At 41.7% G+C, this 21,610-nt stretch overlaps 1 protein-coding gene across 1 annotated transcript in view; it reads right to left on the bottom strand.

The window, feature by feature from the left end:
• LOC124405981 (alpha-aminoadipic semialdehyde synthase, mitochondrial) overlaps positions 1-21,610 on the bottom strand; it is a 145,807-nt gene that overhangs the window by 35,169 nt on the left and 89,028 nt on the right. The gene's annotated exons all lie outside the window — the stretch shown is intronic.

Here is a 21,610-nt window from a genome sequence, read left to right as displayed (position 1 = left end):
CAGAACCGTTTTAGTGTGGCATATACTCTACGCTTTTTCCATGCTCTATTCCGTACTCCTCGGTTATGCTCTGCATCTTGGCGTTGACAAACTCCAGTCCGTTGTCTTTCCTAAGCCGCTTTATTTTCTTCCCCAACTGGTTCTGCACTTTGTTCAGAAAAGCTCTGCACTGTGTCAGCCTTGCTATCGAGGAAATACAACTTTCTATAACATGAATAACGTCACGTCAACACGGATCGTCACAGGTGATCACCTTCCCTCTGTGACAAGCAAAACGCAGAAGGCACTTGACTTTGTTCAGAACTGGTGCACATCCCAGGGACTGAGGATCAATCCTAGCAAAACCACTCTACCTACTACTCTACCGTTTCTCTCTCTCTCATCACGAAAAGAATACACCCTCTCTTCAGACTCTCATCGCAGAACAAAAATATGTTGTTTATTTCGTCAACTTTAATATAAATATTCACCTCTTTCGGAGATCTTTGGGTCGAGATTAACCGTGTCCACCTGGGTACGTTACTTGGGAGTCAACCTGGACCGTAAACTCACATGGAGGGTCCGCCAGACACAGAAAGGCCACGACCACTTACTGGGCCTGCAGAAGGATGGTGGGTCAAACCTGGAGACTACAACCATGAGTAGTCCGATGGATATCCACAGCCATCATACTACCTCAAATGCCCTGTGCCTCACTCGTGTGGTGGCCCGCAATGGGCAAGGCCACATTCCGAATGGTATACGACCGGATCTATAGGATGGTCTTCCTAGGTATTACGGGGCTCTTCGCACCACCCCGACAATTGATTGGGAGCCCTTCTGGATCCACCACCTCCACACATCACGGTGGAGGAGAAGGCCTGGAGGGCGGCGCTACACCTGTGGCACTTAGCGCTCTGGAACCGCACCGCTTTGGGACACACAATGATACTAAACCGGGTAAGGGTACCGCGGACGGCTCTGAAGCTGAGCGGGGACCGCTGCCCTAGCAGATTCCAATTTGACCACACTTTCTGGGTAAATTACCCCCCCCCCCCCCCCCCCCCGAGAAACCTGGTTCAACAACCCAGATGATCTACGCTCACCAAAAGGACGCGTCTGGTACACAGACCGGTCTGAAACCGGGACAAGCACCGGGGCCGGCTTCTGATGCGGGGGACCAAGGACGAGCACTTTACTTGCCCGGGACCCACGGCCTCGGTGCTACAAGCTGAAATGTATGTCCTGCTGGCTTGTACCAGGCATATCCTGAGCAAGGGCTACGAAGGGAAGCACATATATCTGCAGTAACAGTCGGGCGGCACTTAGACACCTAGACGCATACGTCGCAAAGTCAGTAGTGACCTGGGACTGTATCACTCTTTTATCACAGCTGGCAATGGATAACCGCGTGAACCTTATATGGGTGTCAGAACAAGCGGTATCCAAGGTAACGAGCTGGCACACAACCTAGCCAGAGAAAGAACCTCACGCCGAGCAAGCGACGAGGGCTGCCTAGCCGGCCTATCGCTGGGGCACGTAAAATGCCTATCTAAGCAATGGACGGAAGCCCGCTTCGTGGAACTCTGGAGCAGAGCACCGGGCATGGCCAGGGCCGGCTTCAGACATTAGGCAAGTGTGGTAATCGCCTCAGGGCGCAATATTTTCGGAGCGGCCACCGGCCTCACCAGCTACTTGATTTGTACAGTAGATGAAATAACAAAGATGACTGTTTCTCGACTTAACTCGCTATTTTCCGTTCTATCTTTATATGAATCTTCAACGCTCAGAATCACGGTATATAATTGTCGATAATCCCTGTAGTATTTTCGCAAACACGTGTCAGTACGCTTCAGTAGTTATCGATAAACTCAATAACCGCTGTCAGCGCCTCAACTACTGCAGCGTCAAGTTTTCACACTATTCAGTATGTACCGTTCTGTCGCTAACATGATGGAGCTTGCATCACTTTTTCCTCTCTACATGAAAAGTTGTAAGTATTCTATGACGGGTACTCGGGAAACCCATAAGATTTATGACCGACCACTCAACGTCAAATATCAATAGTAAATAAAAAATACGATAATAAGAAATATAAAGTCGTAATGTCAGGATGCGGACGCAAATCCAAACGGCTTTCGGGTGCTCGATATCGTACACGTAAGTTGATCCGGAAGAAGGTTGACAAAAAACTATCGGGTTCCCTAGTAAATTATTTAAAGCCCTACAGTTCCAATCAATTAGAAATTGATCACGACACGTCTGTGGATGACATAGAATACTCAACATTATCAGAAATACACGAAACAAGTGACGTAGCTTCAGAACAACCAGCTATAAAAAAAAAGAACTAGGTTAAATCAAAGCCTTGAAAAGTGTGTTGTAGCTGCCAGTGATCTTGAACCGAATTATGTACGAGAAAAAACTGACGTAAATGAAAATGATCAACAGCAAAACGTGGATTTCAACTTAATTCTTGATGACCCTGCTGCTTGGCCTGCTATTATTACGCACAACATTCCCCAGCGCATTATTGAAAAAGGTCCAGTTCAAGTCAGAGATTTCACGTTTCCGAAAAATGATTTTGGCAGGAGCTTTACGGTGTCAAATTACAAGCGGACTTTACCAAATGGTGAGCAACTCGACCGCAATTGACTGATTTATTCGAAGACAGATGACTCGATAATTTGTTTTTGTTGTAAGATATTCAACAATTCGGATAGTAGTCTTGGTACACATGGATTTTCGGACTGGAAAAATTTATCAAGAATTCTTTCTCAGCACGAAACTAGCAAAAAACATTTGATAAAGCATCAAGAATGGGTGGAACTTCGTCAACGGTTGGATAAAAACGTTACAATCGACACGACACAGCAACGTATGTTACAAGCCGAGAAAAAGCATTCTTTCAAGGTTTTAACTTGGATTTTGGAAATTGTAAAATATCTTTCCAAACAATGCCTAGCGTTTCGTGGGAGTTCAGAAAAACTTTACGAGCCAAACAACGTAAATTTCCTACAGTTAATTGAAATGATAGGAAAATTCGACGGCGATGTAGGGGAACACATCAGACGGATATAAAAAAAGATGGGTTCACAAAAGCAAAAAATACAAGCTCACTATTTTGGCAAAAATACACAAAACGAACTTATAGAATTGATATCTAATCGCATAACAGATACGGTAGTTAAAATGTGTTTGAAGGCGAAATACTACACAATAATTTTAAATTGCACCCCTGACAGCAGTCACACGGAACAAATTTCCATTGTTATTCGCTTTGTCACTTGTCAGATAGAGAGGGTGTGGCAATTCAAGAACGGTTCCTTGGTTTTGTACCAATACATGAAACAACTGGAGAAGGTTTGACAGATTTCTTGTTAAACAAATTAAGGAAACTAAACATTCCGATACAGAATATGAGGGGTCAGGGGTATGACAATGGGTCGAATATGCGTGGCAAGCATGCGGGCGTACAGAACAGAATTCGAAACATAAACCCACGAGCTTTTTTCATTCCTGGTGCTGCTCATTCGCTAAATTTAGTAGTAAACGATGCTGTCAAAGTATCAACAGATATTGTTGGTTTCTTTTCTCTTGTTCAAGAATTTTACAACTTCTTTTCGGCCTCGACAAAAAGGTGGGATAGCTTAAAGAAACACGTTACTCGACTGACATTAAAAACCTCTTAGTGAAACTAGGTGGGAAAGTCGAGTTAACGCACTGGAACCTCTGCGATATCAAATTGGAGAAGTGTACGACGCATTGTACGAAATTTGCAACAACATTAATAATGATGCCGCTACGAGATTTGAAGCCGAATGTTTGGCTTCAACTGGGACACTTGGCTACACTTGGGACTGAGAACGAAGTCCCTGTGCCCGAGATGCAGGGATGAGCAGGAGAATCCCCTCCACCTTATAACCCGGTGTGGTGGGCTCGAGGGACTGTGTACAGGCTCTTGGAGCTAGCTATTCCGGCGAGAGTGGAAGTGAGGAATCAGGGGTGGGTAGGCTGCTTCGATTTGTCAAGCTAGCCGGCCTCACGTCGTTTCCTAAATACTAAGGGTGCCCTTAACGAGCCCGGACACAATGATTTAGCAGGATTGAGCGCCCGATAACACTCGTCTAACACAACATACAAGTTCATTGCAAGAAATAAGCATTCAACTTATTTGAATTATAAAAAACAAAAATAAATAAAAGCATTGGTTGGGAATCGAACCGCGAACACATTCCGCGTAGCACAAAAAAGTGTATGTTTTTACCATCATCACATCACTTCAAGTGAGAATATGAGGCAGTCTCCGCCAACTCGGCCACTTTTTTTTCAACTGGCCAGACCTGTTTAATAATTGGTTATACAGTAGTACTACTCAAAGGTACTGTCTTGGAATTTTTTGAAATTTTTTAATTCTCTCGTTTCGAAAATGGCTTTCTTTTTAAACCAATATATCATGGAAGATTGAAGTAGGGCAAAAAAAATGTTTGTACAAAAAAGTTTTATTTTCCCATGACCTATTTAATGCAATATACATATATCATATTTTTGATGGCATCAAAAGGCTATTTTCAGTGGGAAAAAAGATGATTTTTTTTTCATCCTATGCAATATATATATATTGTGACGTGGTATTTTATACCCCGTCACATGGTTTGAATATCGCTCTCCTTATTTTCAGAATGTCGTAAAAAGTAACGAAAACACGTCTGAGGCCGATACTCCAAAAAGAACGACTAATTAATTTCTAAGTGAGACTTATCTATTAAGCTAATCCCTGTCTTTTTTTATCTTTGTATCGCACTACGAGAACTATCTTCACCGACACCGCTTCGAGGGAACCGAATATCGCGAAGCAGAGGTCACGGACCGGGTCGACAGCCAACTATCGTCAACTGCAACAGATCGGATACCGCAAAGTCAACTTCAGATGGATGCCTACCTAGGTTGCGTACAGGGTCGTGCGTGAAACACAACGAAGACCTCCGATCATTTAGACTCATCGGCCAGGTTCCGAACCATCACTACAAGGCCACTGCCGCATGGATGCATCGTAGACGGCGTACAGGGCTGTGCGTCACAAACACAACAAAGCCTCCCGTCGCGATACTTATCAGCCTGGAGCTGAACCAGCATAATACCTACTGTTCCGCCTACTATACCGCAGAATCGTAGCTGTCTAAAAACCTACGATTATCGAAGGACTGCATCGTGAAGACAAGCCCAAGAAACAGTGGTGGACTACGCCGGACTGATAGTCTCAAGGATGGGAACCCCGTGTGTAAATCATCGCCATCAGAAAGGCTCGGTGCAACAGTGCCGTAGGGCCCGCACCGAGTTACAGTACCGGAGAGATAGTCAGCGCGGGGAGTACTAGCACTGCACAAGTTGATGACGGATCAATCACGAATTCCACAAAGTATCGATATCGCAACAGTGTGAGTAGGATCATTCTTCTCGTCGTCGTTCTTAGATCTCCTCACACACATCGATACCGCATTACTGTGAGGGGTAGACCTTCCCCTCTTACGAGTATCGCAAGCAGCTGACCATAGCCCTCCCACATATCGCTCGATGGATCGATAATTCGACATATGTCAACGTGGGAGGAGAAGACACCCAGGAATGGACTATCGCCCGTCTACACCTGTTGACCCGTACCACGTGACCCTCTGGCCCAATTATCGATCACCGGACACCGGAAAAGGATCACGTGACGAAATCTCGCCGAAAATCGACCGGGATCGTCAGGATCGCCGCTCGTCTCTTCACACTCTGCGTCCAGCTATTCTTAACGACAGACGTACTTTCGCTACGAATATTATCGCTTTTCTCTATTTTCGCTTATACATCTAAATTCAGTGCTTTCTACCTGCTTTTCGCTACGCTACCTGTTCTCTACGCTTTTCTTCTATCTTCTGTATTCGTAAGTGAGGTTTTTCTATCTATTTTGTGAAGCCACGAATTTACTTGCTTTATATCTTTTATCTCGCAGTTTGCTCTGCGTGAGCCACGTGGGCTCATATCGTATCTCTTATTATCTCTTATCTTATTCTATCCCTTAATATCGAATATTGCAAGTAATTTCGCGACTGGTTAGTTTACTATTAATTTGTAGTGACTATTATCTATTTCCTTGATTTATCTCGTTTGAATGATTTCCTGATATCGCTGAATAGCAGCGCCTTACTTATGCTTTAGTAGAATATCTCTGATTATCTTGGCTTATTTGAATCTCTGATTTATTGTTCTCAGTAGTGATTGTTAAATTAATTAGCTTATAAAGTCTCTCAGTTTGTCTCTCATTTCGTTCTCGCTACCTAATATCTATTTTCTCTTTATCTCTTTTATAATTTCTCAAATATCGTTTCTTTGATTTCTTGATATCTTTCTGATTTAACTATTATCGAATATCTTGGAGTAATTATATCGTAAGCGTACCGCGTGCGCGATCTTATATCGCTGCGCGGTATAGCCGTTGTTCTCTTTTGACATTGGAGTATTGTGCCGTACCGAATAACACCTTTTTCACCGCTTTCTTTGCTAATACCGCTGTTACGTAGTTTGTCCGTAAATCTCTAGTTTGTAATATATCGCATTATAATATTTTCTCTCTATAATATCTGTTCTTGACACGTCAAGATATCTATTTCTTGTTTGTCGTGATTATAACATTTCGTCGTATCGCATATATCGCAAGCAAGAACCTACGTATTTCTCTAATTTCTCTTGTAATTGCTATCATAATTTCTATCGTAATTTCTATCATACCTGTTTTATATTATTTCGTTATATCTGATTCTTTGTAACTTCACTTCAACTATCAAATTATCTCACTGACTTGTAATCCTTGCCTTCCCTATTAATTGTAACATCTCTTGCTTCTCGACTAACTGTAATATTGCTCGCTTTTTAATTAACTGTAATATCTTTTGCTTTTTGATTAACTATAATATCTCTTGCTTTCTTTAATCAATTGTAGTATTCTCGTATCGTGCCTCATTCGTTTTAACTACAAATTTGCTGCGATTATTCTGTATTTCTGTGATCATACTTTCTCGCCATACTATGCCGTTTAATTTGAATTGTAACAATTAGTTTAAGAACCTTAGATTGTGCATTGCATGCTAGCCTATTTCTTATCTGCTTTGTAAACTTGCTGATTGTTATACCGAGTAATAGTATCGCGATCACACCCGCTTCATACCGCTAAATCACACGAATAATTGTATCGCTAACGTGTTATCTCTCAATCCTACTTTCTCTCTGGCTGTACTTGAATTTCTCTATCTTTTCAATACACTTGATACTATTACCATTTTCTTCAAGATTGTGTTTTATCGAATTGGATACGACCCATCCCCTCTACCATTATCTTTACCTACTGAGTGAGCTGTGCAAAACCGTCGTAGAATCTGATCTATTTCGTTTATTTCGTATTTCCTAATTATCGTATCTCTGACGCTACTGCGTCTGGCGCCCAACAATCCTATCTTTTTCTAATTATCGTTTTAACCTAGTGATCAGGTCAGTAACTGCGCCGTAGGGTAGCGTGATTATCCCTCCCTCAAGAATTATCTCTATTTTCCCTTTTAAACTAATAATCACGGTGCAATATATATATATATATATATATATATATATTGTAACGGACCCGATTCCTGAGGCTCACAGCCTGAGAGAAACCGTTCTGAGTGGGTTCTTCCGAATTCTATCGAGTAAAATAATAATTAAGTTTCTGGACCTCCTCTTGTTTGGGAAAAGAATGGCTTAATAAAACTCGCCTAAAAGACCAAGAAATTAGCTATGCGGACTTGAGTAGTAATACAAGGAGAGTTCTGCGTATAGATTCCTGTTACCGACACTTACCGACATTTTCCCCAGACTCAAACCCTTCTCCGCGATGACGTCACAGTCTACTGTACCGACTGTAGATCAAAATGGCGCTACCTATTTATCGACCGAAGGTTCAACCTTACCGACAGTGTTATCGGCCGAGGGTCAAAATCTTGCTGCTTAACCGACAGTGTTATCAACCGAAGGTCAAAATCACGTAGCTTTACCATCGGTCTCGCTGTCATCCCCCCTACCGACGGTCGAGGTGTAGCGGAGACGCAAAACCTTCTGTTCCCAACGTACCCATCTCAGGAATGTTCCGGTTAACTTTAAGCGGCTTGTGGTGTGATATTTGACACCCTACATTCCGCAATCAACAGTTCCGAGAATTGTTTTCGTTAACCCGATATCAATTACGTGACATTCTTTTCTCGAAAACTGCTTGTGTGGTCCAAAGACCAGTATGATATCAACCACGTAACATTCGACAATTAATAGTTCCGAAAATGGCTGGGGTGAACCACTTGACATTCCGTTCCCACGATATCGAACCACGTGACGTTCTGTTTGAGTCGATGACCCAGTGCGTTATCAACCACGTGTCATTCTTATCAAAAGCCCAAACTCTGAAGTGATTTGAACCATGTGACATTCTTTTTCCCCCGCTAAATACCTCTCCAGGACTCTCATGTGACGAACCCTTGTGTTTTTGTTTTGCAAACGGAGAAACGTGATATCGTATAGCAGCCCCCCATGTTCACCGAATGACACGACACCACGCGCAATAGACACACGTATAACTCGCTCTATAAAAAGGATTACCATCAAAGCAAACGATCATTCATGTTTAAACCTGTCAAGAGCACGTGAGAAGTAAGAAAGGTGGAATCCGCGAAATGTTTGAAATTGATCAACATTATGGAATCTGCGTACAAAATGTTGGACAAATCATCGCCAACGGAGGTTCAGAAATGGATCAAATTTGGGACGCAAAATATCCGGCTTCTAAACAAAATTCTGCGAAAGGCTTCAACGATGGGTGAGAAAACGAAAATTATTACAACGATCGGACTCTTGAAATCGCTGGCGGAAAAATTCAAACGTCTTCGGAGAACGGGTGACGGTACGCGGAAACAAAGACGAAGCGATCGCGTACACTGGGAGGAATTGGAGTCTGCTTTCGAGGGAAGAATACGAACCGGATCGATCACCAATTTGAAACATAAAGACGTGGAGAGGTTTTTGGAAGACGCAAAGTTACTCGCTGTGACAAGACTGAAGAAAGCTGTGGTGAATATCCGAAACAACGACTCGTATTGCTTTCTTTGGTCAGTCACCGCAGCTCTGTACCCAGCTAACAACAAAAATCCCAACATAACCTGCTCGTATCCACATTTCAGCCCAGTGCTACGGTATGACAGTCTAAACTTTCCTATGTCTAAAAATACTATTTCGAAATTTGAAAAACTCAACGGACTTTCCATCAATGTTTATGGTATAGACCAAGATGGTGGGAAAAAAAGTGAAACAGTACCGATTCACTTGAGTCAGTATAAGTCTGATAAACCCGTAATTCATCTCTTGGCAGTGGAAACCGAAATAATAGACGATGACGATGATGTTGATATGGAAAATTATAAAAAAAAGAGAACCTTTCATTTCGCTTGGATTCGGAATTTATCTCGATTAACTAGTTCTCAAATTTCCAACCGTAATGGTCGTACTTGGTTATGTGATAGATGTTTGTTGCACTTCCAACCTAAAAAATGTTTGACAAAGCATAAATTTTATTGCACAGATTTAAACGAAACCAAAGTCGAATTATTAAATATAAATTTCCTCAGAGGAGGAAAAAATTCTGAAATTCTAAAATTTTAAGCACAAGGAAAGCGTTCAGTTCTGTATTTCGCGGATCTAGAATGCTTGTTGCAAGCTACTAACATTCAAGTGTCAGAAAATAGAACAATTTACCAAAATCATATTCCTTACAGTATAGCATTGTTTGAATATATATATATATATTAAAATATAAAAATATAAAAATATATATATATATATATATAGTAAGTAATAAAAGTATAAGTATATATATAATGGTATATACACGATATGTCCGGAACACTGCCGAATACGGCCGGGGACTACGCGCCTCGCTTCCGTAACGTTCAGACAATGTACACAGCAATATAATAAATATCTGTAAACGTTAAACACGAGTTCCTCAATTATTTCTTAAACATGGCGCAGTCGTCAAGTAAAGTCTCGCGAACCCGGTGTTATTTAATTTTATCTTACTAAATCTTTCCTTTCTCCTCTTTCTTACCTTCCTCTCTTACTTTTATTTTTGGAGGGTTTGTCAGGAAAATTCAAACTCGTGACCGGTTCGTTTTAACGGGAAAACAAAATGGCCTCTTTATTAATTTGACCGATAAATATTACGAAACACAGTTTAACAATAAATACATATATTGAGTTACGGATCACTATCATTAGCATTCACCTAAATTTACTTTCGTTAACTTTCTTATTCTTTCTTTCGGTATTCTCTCACTCTCAGTACCTCTCGTACTCTTTCGACTCTCACACTCTCTCTCTCTCTCTACTTCTACTCTCGGCTCTCGTTCACACACGACTCCTCGCGGCTCTCGAACATTCGCTTCGACTGGCACGGTTCTACTCGTTCGCCATCTTGGGAAAACACGCGCGCGATTCAAATTAACGCTGTGTCTTTAACACCGGTAAATATAAAAGTGTGTGTTACCGCGAGTTATCAACTGTGAAATATAAACAGTACTAAATATAACCTCCAACTATGGCGAGAGCAGGCACAAGCTACGTGAAGTTGCCACCAGATTTTGACCTGCAAGGCCCGAATGCCGGGAATGAATGGGCTTTTTGGAAAACATCATTCGAGGACTATTTGATCGCCACCGGCCAACATGAAGCAGACGATCGTCTTAAAATGTCAATCCTGCGAAATATTATCGGGACAGATTCCGCCCGCATTATGGCATCATTCGATGTCGCACAAGCAAATGTCAACAATTATACACACATGATCGGCCTCATAGACAGATTCGTGAAACCACGCGTAAACGAGTGTTGAGAACGCTATCAGTTTCTGAGCAGAACTCAGAAAGAAGGAGAAACATTCGACCAATTTTTAACGGATCTCCGTCACCTAGTAAAAAACTGCAAATACGGTGTCAATGAACCTGACAGCGAAACCGAGGAAAACAAGGCCCTTAGAGACAAGATTTTCACTGGGATCCGCGACTCCACTGTACGAGAGGCCCTGTTGAGGATCGACAACCTAACCTTGGAAAAAGCCACAAATTTTTGCCGCACAGCAGAGCAGAGTCGTTCTCAAAACCAACAATTCCAACAACAAGAACGACAGCAATCCCAACCACCGAATCAAAGCGTAGATTTTGTAAAGAAATTTAAAAAGTGTGCCAGTAAATCCCGTTCTGACAAAAATGACAAATATAAGGCCACCCCAGGTAAAGCCGACAAATCTACAAAAGAATTTAAATGTAGACGGTGTCAAACGACGCATGGCTCACGTAATTGCCCAGCGTATGGTCAGAAATGTAACAAATGTGGAACCTTAAACCATTTTGCTGTAGCGTGTAAAGTAAAAAACGTAAATAACTGTCAATGTAATACACAGGTATGCAAGTAGATCCAGAGCGAATCGAATCACTTATAAAACTTGAACGGCCTAAAAATGTTACCGAACTACAAAGAATTTTAGGATCATTTAATTACGTTCGCAAGTACATACCTAGCATGGCCGAAACTATGGCTCCGCTATGCCAACTTCTAAAATCTACCGTTGAATGGGAATGGATGCCTGTACACGAAAAGGCATTTAAATCCCTTAGAGAGACCGTCACAAACTTGCCCGCTCTTCTACCATTTGATCCTCGTAAGAAAGTAGTACTTCAATGCGACGTGTCCCAAAATGGCCTAGGTTGCTGCATGTTTCAGATACATGACAATAATATGTTGAAATTAGTAGCATGCGCATCCCGCAGCCTCAACGAATTTGAAGTGAACTACAGTCAATCCGAGAAAGAACTATTATCAATTTATTATGGCACAACTAAGTTACACAACTTCATTTATGGTTCCAACGTGAATGTTCAAACGGACCACAGACCCCTTGTTTCTATCATGAACAAACCGATCAGTAGTATAGGATCCGTAAGACTACAGAGATTACGCCTGAAATTATTGAAATATTCACTAAACGTCTATTATGTACCTGGTAAACACTTACATTTTGCAGACATGCTTTCTAGATCCTATATAAAAGAAACTAGTTACGACCCAGACATGATCGAGATGGTGCATACTGTGTCCAAAAACTTACCAATGAGCAATACAAAAAGAACTGAATTTCAAGAGATAACCGATAAAGATCCAATTTTGCAAAAAATTATACAATATTGTAAGCAGAATTGGCCCCATGCAAGTAAAATGCCAACCATTTTACCATCTAAGAGACGATTTGTACGTATGTGACAAACTGCTATTTTTATGAAACAAGATTGTCGTCCCCACCAAACTAAGATTATCTATTATCCAATTACTGCACAAAGGGCATATAGGTATCAGTAAATCCCTCGCTCGTGCACGTAAACTTTTTTATTGGCCTGGCTTATCCAACGACATACACAATTACAGCAAGAGTGGCCGAACTTGCGAAAAGTTCCAACCTGCCAATTTCAAGGAACCTCTCATCCCACACGACGTCCCGACACTGAGATTTAACAAAATAGCTATAGACATATTAGAATTCGGACCCAAACCATTCCTTGTAGTCATTGACTATCACTGGATCGAATTATGTCCCCTCAAGTACAAAAATTCATCCAACGTTATTAATGCTATGCAAGATATATTTACCCGATTTGGATACCCACAAACGATCATTGCAGACAATATGCCTTTCCAGTCAAGTGAATGTAAAGCATATTACAAAGAAAAAGACATCACCATTTTTACTTGCTCACCCCATTATCACAGGAGCAACGGGCTAGCCGAAAAAACTGTAAACATTTGTAAAACCATCCTGCGTAAAGCCCTCGAGGATAAGTCCGACTATCGTGAACTAATTATGGAATATAATAATAACCCTATTGTTAACCTTGGTGCATCCCCCAGCCAAATATTACAAAGTAGAACCCTACGAACCCAAATACCTATTACTGAACAGCTGTTAGCACCAAAGATTCAAAACCACATTTTTGCAGCACTCAAAAGGCAACAAGCAATATATAAACTCACACATGATAAGTTAGCCCGTCGTACGCCACAAGAGTACCGTAAAAATGACAAGGTTGTAGTTCGTACAAATAAAGACACGCATTGGCATAAAGCCATTGTAATGAAAGCCGCCAAAGAACCACGTTCATATTGGGTTAAATATGAGCGTAACGACCGAACTGTTCGTCGTAACACTAGTCAACTGAAACTATCGTATACTAAATCAAACCCAAGTGATAATGAAATAGTCGATAATCGATACCCTGAGAACTTAATATCTGATATAACTGATACACGGAATATACCCATCGTAAACCCAGAAAGACGTGACGTACCAAGAATACAAGAGCACACAGAAAATGCTCAGGAAGATGATCATAACATTATTCATGTTCCCAATGACAAAGAAGCCCTTACGCCGCCCACAAATGTCGCAAAATCGCGTTCCAGGCGTACTATAAAAAAAGTTGTAGGCCTCAATCTTTGAGGGGAAGGTGTTTGAATATATATATGTATAAGTATAGATATAATGGTATATACACGATATGTCCCGAACACTGCCGAATACGGCCGGGGACTACGCGCCTTGCTTCCGTAACGTTCAGACAATGTACACAGCAATATAATAAATATCTGTAAACGTTAAACACGAGTTCCTCAATTATTTCTTAAACAAGCATATTATCTGCATTGCACCTTTAACGATTCCATTTCAACGTTCAAAATTAACCGCGGGGAGACTTGCATCGAATGGTTTGTGAACGAGTTGGAGCAATTGGCACACTCGTTAGAAACGTATTTCAAAACTATTGTACCTATGGAATCGCTGAACTTCAATCAAATTAACGAATTTAATTTATCAAAGGTATGTCATATTTGTGAAAAGCCGTTCACGCGCGAAGACGTGAAACACCTTGATCACTGTCATTTCACAGGAAAGTACCGTGGTCCTGCGCATCAAAGCTGTAATCTTAGTTATCAAAACTCGCATACTATCTCAGTGATATTCCATAATCTGTCGGGTTACGATTCGCATTTTTTGATTAAAGCATTGGCCACAACTTTTCAGGGTACTATTCAGCTTCTACCCATGAACAAAGAAAAGTACATTTCATTCACAAAACATGTCAAGGGGACAGATATAAAGTTTATATTCATAGATTCGTTCCGTTTTATGCCCAGCAGTCTCGAAAAATTGGCAACATATTTGAATGACAATCAAAAAGCAATTACACGTAAATCTAGCACAAGATCTGAAAAATTCGAGTTATTAACCAGGAAAGGTGTTTTTCCGTACGAGTACATGGATGGTTGGGAGAAGCTCGAGGACGTAAAGTTACCACCTAAAGAAAGATTTTATTCAAAATTAAACAACCAAGATATTTCGGATAACGATTACGCACACGCGTGTAAAGTTTGGCAAGCTTTTAGCCTTAAAACGTTGGGGGAATATTCAGACTTATATTTTCAAACTGATGTTTTTCTGTTGGCTGCCGTTTTTGAAAACTTTCGACAAAATTGTTATGCAACGTACAACCTGGACCCGTTACATTATTTTACAGCGCCCGGTCTTTCGTTTGACGCAATGTTAAAATGTACCGGTATCGAACTCGAGTTTCTCACTGACATCGATATGCTTATGTTTATAGAAAAAGGTATTCGAGGTGGTGTGTCCCAATGCTCTAATCGATATGCAAAGGCTAACAATAGATACATGGAAGGTGCTTTCAATCCAGCGCTTGAAGAGTCTTATCTCATGTACTTCGACGTTAACAACTTGTACGGCGCGGCTATGAGCTTTGCTCTGCCATGCAGTTCTTTCGAATGGATAATAGATTTAAGACAATTCGATGTTTTTGCCGTCACAGACGAAGCGGAGTTTGGCTACATGATAGAGGTAGACTTGGAATATCCCGAGGAACTGCATGAAATGCATAAAGATTTACCACTGTGTCCGGAACACTACATACCTCCCATCTCAGAAAGTAAGCAGCCGAAATTGACGACCACGCTACTTTCCAAGCAAAACTACGTTGTTCATTACCGCGTCTTGAAACAATGCTTAGAATTAGGTTTGAAACTAGCTAAAATTCATAGAGTTCTAAAGTTCAGACAAACACCGTGGCTCAAAAAGTACGTAGATTTAAATACAGACTTACGCAAAAAATCAAACAATGAATTCGAAAAAAACTTCTATAAACTAATGAACAACGCAGTTTTCGGTAAGACAATGGAAAATGTTAGGAAGTATAGAGATGTCAGGCTGATTACGAAATGGGATCGAAGATACGGTGCTAGAGCTACTATAGCCAAACCAAATTTCCACAGTTGTACAATCTTTGATAAAGGTATGATAATAGTTGAATTGCGTAGAACGACAATCAAACTCAACAAACCATTGTATGCAGGCTTCTCCATTTTACATCTTGCGAAGACCTTTATCTACGATTTTCACTACAAGTATATTAAACCGAAATTTGGGCATCAGGTGAAATTAATGTACACTGACACGGATAGTTTGATATATCATTTCACCGTCCCCGACATTTACGAATGCATCAAACAGGACTTGGATGAATTTGATACCTCCGATTATCCACCTGACAACGTCTACGGAATACCGTTGGTTAACAAAAAAGTTCTGGGTTTGATGAAAGATGAGTGTAACGGAAAAATAAGGGCGAAATTTATTGGCTTGAGAGCGAAGGTGTACTCATTCAGAGTGATGGAGGAGGATAAGGATGAAAAACGAGCCAAGGGTGTCAAACGATCCCTGTTAAAAACTATAACCTTCAATGGTAACTTGAAGTGTGCTTTAGAACACGAAAATCTAGTCGAACGTCAGAGTCTGATACAGAGTCAGAAGCATCAGGTCTATACCATTGAACCGAAAAAAGTAGCACTGAGCTGGAACGACGATAAGCGTATCGTATTTCGAAACACAACCGATGCGCTGCCGTGGGGCTACGAGACCTGCAGTTAAACTGAGCATCGGTATGAATTGTATCTCTAAGATGTAAAAATAAAGACAAATACTTGAGAAATAATTTCGTTTATTCAATATTACATATCAGATTCATTTATCCAACTGTTGTGTGTATTGTCAAAGCCTAGCCACTTGACGTATAATTTTTTTCCCCGCTCCTGGAGCACCTTCTCCACGAGATAGATGTCCAAATGTTCAACCTTGAGGAGCTCCTGTTCGTAGTAACCACCAGCGACGGGTTGACCTTGGTAGTCTTTGAGCTTGTACGTCACAGGATTGGTATTTTCAACTCAACAGGTTCTGCGACATTGCACAGTCTTTTATTCTGTAGATCGTAATGTCCGTCCGCAAGTGATTTGAAATCCGACACCGGGAGGGCCGCGATTACCCGCAGCTGTGTTTTTATCCAGATGTCGTCCGAACACATCGACACTCATCTCAGAAATGAATGTAAAAGCGATAAGAGCTGCTTAATAAATGATTTCTGCTTCGCGTAGTTCTTCGATAATGGACATCATTTCGTTGTTGTGACTCGGATTTCCCGCAGCCTGGGATGCTCAGAGTAGACGAAGACGCTGCACTAACTCGTTTGGATCATCCCAGAAAACGTATTCCCTTTGAACGCCTTGTCGTGTAATCATAGCTTGCGGAAGTAGACCTTTACCCTTTCGCTGAGGCGATGGTGAATAATCCAACAATTCGGCAATGACATTTCTCAATTTGTAACTGTTATCGCTTCGAACAGCTCCGTGAGATTAGTAATACTTTTTATGTGCGTTCGTTTTGAGGATTATGTTTCTATAATTTTCCCGACCTTTGTCGCTAACATAGGACCTGTCCGGCTTCTTTTTGAACAAAAGTTCCAGCAACCCCTTCGTTTTTGGGTAAAGCGTATCCCTAATACGGATCTGGTCACTCTCAAAACTCATCAACGAATCACCAATCATTAGTCCGGTTGAGAGGTTGCGTACACCGTACACGTTGTCCAATTCACTTTTTCTCGTCTCATCTCTCATCATTTCAAAATACTCATTCTTGGTTTCATCAACAGGTGTTGATTGTTTCATCTCTTGCCGAAGCAAAGGAATCATCCATTTCCGAGACTGTTTCATTGTTCGTTTCATTTTTCATCTGCTTTATTTCTTGTTAAATTTCTGCCATTTCTTGTTTCACGGGTTTCGTCTCTTTTGTAACATTCACCAGTTCTCGCAACGGAGTCACTACTGGTTTGAAAACGTCGCTCAATTTCCGAGCCGTGGATTCCTTGCCCGACTTGAGCAATCTGTGTTTTCGACGGATCGCAGCACTTGCTTGAACGATCTGATGTAGGACTTCTTTTTGCTCGGGAATTTTGGAGCTCTGCATGTTGACGCAACTGAGTCTGCAACGCTAATGTGTCTCTCGCTTGGAAACGCAAGATTTTTATCACTTTTCCAGGCTAATGAAAGAATCGAATCCCTTCCTATAACGTCCTTGGTTGGGCTCGCTGTCTTTGTCGATCACAAGAAACCCGTACTTATCACCGTTCCAGCATGCGGAGCACACATTTTTAAACTGTATGTATGACATATCGGTGTTCATATGGTCGTTGTATACGTGTCTCAGGTTCATATCGTCTTGTTTGAATAACACGAGTAAGTTTACGTTGTCGTGCACGAGATGTTTGGGAATACGCGCGTACGTCTGACAGAGATAGAAACAATCAACATCGTGATGCCTGCCCATGCAGAAGTAGGCTCTAATATTGTCCTGCTTCTCGCACGCTCCATCATCAAAAACTATTATCGAGTTGGGTCGTGCTTCGAACCGGTGTAATCACTTGCTCACGCTCGGTATAAGGAAAATACTCCATATTCTCAACATTGTCCAACAATTGCTTCAACAATTGGTACTTCGGTTGGTTAATGGATTTTGAGTAGATATAGATATTTTCAAATCTAAGTCCATTGGGATGGGTTATAAGTGTGAGCAACGCATTAGTTTTACCACAATTAGACGGTCCGCAGAATATTGCACGCACACTGTTCGGAAGTAATTCCCCATGCCGTTTTTGTCTTTTCACATTTTGCTCTGAAAGTTTGTCGAAATTTATCACGGGAAGCTTAGTAGGTTGTGCCTCAAACCGCAGCTTGGACATGACTGACCAGATTTGCTATAAATACCCTGGTTTTAAACCTTTCCCGTCAATCAGAGCCTGAACATGATCGTGCACAGAGGTAAACGAAGCAGCAAACGGCAACATCGTGGCAAAGGTCTGGTGAATAAAATCATCAACAGTCTTCCAGTCGAATTGCATGTACCTGGTTATCAATACTGTGGACCTGGTACAAAGTTGACAAAGAGACTCGCGCGAGGTGATCCGGGAATCAATCCTCTCGACGCAGCTTGCAAGAACCATGACATTGCTTACTCGCAGAATCGTGAAAATCTTGAAGTCAGGAACGCGGCTGATAGGGTATTGGCTGAAAAATCGTGGAAAGGGGTCTTCGCACCGGAAGCCAATTGGAGCGAGAAAGCAGCGGCTTGGGCGGTAGCTTGATACAATGAAAGTGAAATCGAAACTAGGAATGGGAATTCGAAAACCGAAAAACGTGACCTTAAGAAAAATTATAAACGCTGCGAAACAATCCATGATTCCGAGCAACGATGCAAAAGTAGCTATCGAGTCTGCGCTCAAGGGGGCTGAAAACGCTGTTCAAAAAGCGGGTGGTAAATGTAAAGTGCGAACACCACGCGTTCTACCGGTACCTTCGGATTTCTACCATTCTAGATTCCCATTTTCGCTGGACTTAGTGCCACAGGCGCGATAGCTGGTGGTGCGGCAGGTATAGCAAAAGCTGTGAACGATGCGAGCGCAGCTGAACGAGAACTGGAGGAGAGCAAACGGCACAACAAAACTATGGAAGCTATCGCGTTGGGTAAAGGACTTCATTTGAAACCGTATAAAACGGGTCTCGGTCTCCATCTTCCAAAAAACTAGATGCGAAGCTACCACGTCAAGCGTTGACCGATTGGGACTTGTTGGAATATGCAAAAATCTTCAAGATTCCCTATTTCCGTGGTGTTTTCATGCGGAACGAAATGCCCAAAAACGGTCCACGAAAAAACGAGTCAGCTATAGTCAACCTCGACGACAAAGAGGGTCCGGGAACACACTGGGTTGCGTAGAAAAAACGTGACAATAACATCGATTACTTTGACAGTTTTGGTAATCTTCAACCACCCTCGGACCTCATCAAATATCTCGGTATTGGTAGCGTTAAATACAATCATGAAAGGTACCAGGATTATGATACATTTGAATGCGGACATTTGTGCTTGAAATTTTTAAGCGATGAGCTATATAAGTATGGTGCATAATTCAACACAGCCAGTCTATCACTCGCAGCCATGCATGATTCACTAACGTTAACAAATTTGGGAACCTCTTCGATTCTCGAAGCGCAATATTTTCTTCCGATTGAACTTGCTTGTGATAAAAGTTATGCTCTTGGTTTGGCAGAATTGTTGACCTTCAATTCAATCCCCAACGTTGATGTTGGTCACAATAAAATTTACGTGGCTGATAGAGTGATCACTATACCTACCGGCAGCTACGAGATCGAAGAAATAGAGAAGTATCTTCAAAACGTGCTAAGAAATACAAACATCAGGCTCGACATTAAGCCCAACAATAACACATTACGCAGCGAAATCACATGCAACCGCAGTCTAAACTTTGAACCGAACGATTCCATTACTCAACTTTTGGGATTCACACCTCGTGTATTGGAGGCTGATAGAACTCACGAATCAGACGTGCCTGTAACTATACTCAAGGTCAACGCGTTGCGAGTTGAGTGCAGCATTACAACGGGTGCCTACGTCAATGGACGTAAAGTACACACTATTCACGAATTTTTTCCAACCGTCCCACCAGGATATAAGATCGTGGAAGTGCCGCCGCACGTCATTTACCTTCCGATCACCGTCAGGACCATAGATCACGTTCAGCTTCGGTTAGTGGATCAAGACGGAGGCTTGGTTAATTTTCGTGGTAAAGTTATAACTGTGAGACTACACATCAAATCGCAATAAACGATGGGTATCGTTTATAACAGACATCCAAAGAATAGGTATATCAGAAAGTCGACATGTCCCGATCAAGTCAGTCATCGATCGATTCACGAACCGTCAACACCTCGGAACGTGGAGTTCCTGATAGCTCTGGGCTTGAAACTGACACCTTTTGGAAGAGGAAATTCCGGCATATAAGAATCCGATTTTGCTGTTTCGTCGTCTGCTACGTACCATGGAAGAAGAAATCTTAAACATTCAAACACCGGTCATCTTTGACGAATCCATTGCGCATTATGAAATTCACGCTCACAAACCTTACGCCTCGTCAACTTTCAACAACAGCGATGAAATTCGAATCACCGTTCAGCATCAGGATTTATGCATATTACCCGGCAAAAGTTCGGCCCATATCCACGGACGACTCTTAAAAGCTGATGGAACAGCGACTGTGAACACGCAGCTCGTAAACAACGCCATCTGTCATTTATTTGAAAAAATTCGCTACGAAATTAATGCGGTTGAAATCGACAGAAGCAAGAATGTTGGCTTGACAAGTCTAATGAAGGGTTACGCTTCTCTGAACCCTGGTCAGAGTTGGCTGATGGAGAGCGCAGGATGGCTTGACGTGGAAAAGAAGAAAAAATTAACCGATGCCGAGGGTAATTTTGATGTATTGATACCGCTCAGCACGATACTGGGTTTCGCTGAAGACTACCGCAAGATCGTTGTCAATGCCAAACACGAGTTGATTTTAACGAGATCCAAAACTGATGTAAACGCGATTGTGGAGAGTCAAGAGGAGGAATACAAAATCGTGATCAATACAGTGGAATGGCTCGTACCGTATTTGAAACTTGCGGATCAGAAAAAAGTTAACCTGCTGAATTTCGTTGAGAAAGACCCGCCTATTTCGATGAGCTTCCGCAGTTGGGAATTGTACGAATATCCTTTACTTCCACCTACATCGAAACACGTTTGGACTGTGAAAACTTCCACTCAGCTTGAAAAACCTCTATATGTAATTTTGGCTTTCCAAACAAGTCGAAAGAACAAGGTTGGCAAGAACGCAAGTCATTTCGATCACTGCTATGTCACGGACGTCAAGCTGTTTTTCAACTCACAATCTTATCCGTACGGTAACCTGAACCTAAACATGAGTCGTAATCTGTACGCACTCTTGTACGAGATGTACGCGAACTTCCAAGCTACCTACTTCGACAAGAACCCCGAGCCGTTGCTGACAAGGAGTGAATTTCTTCAGAAGGCTCCCTTATTCGTTATTGACTGTTTAAAACAAAACGAATCCTTGAAGTACGGACCCGTTGACATCCGCCTTGAATTTGAAGCTAAAGCCAACTTTCCCGCTGAAACATCGGCCTACTGCTTGATTGTTCACGATCGAATCGTTGAATACAACCCACTCAGTGGTGGGGTAAAAAAGTTGGTATAAAAGCTGACCAAATCCCACCACCTCCC

This window comes from Diprion similis, chromosome 1, assembly GCF_021155765.1.
Source record: "Diprion similis isolate iyDipSimi1 chromosome 1, iyDipSimi1.1, whole genome shotgun sequence".
Taxonomy (NCBI): Eukaryota; Metazoa; Arthropoda; class Insecta; order Hymenoptera; family Diprionidae; genus Diprion; species Diprion similis.
Note: the sequence above shows the minus strand (reverse complement) of the source record. Positions and strands in the feature narration are given on the sequence as shown.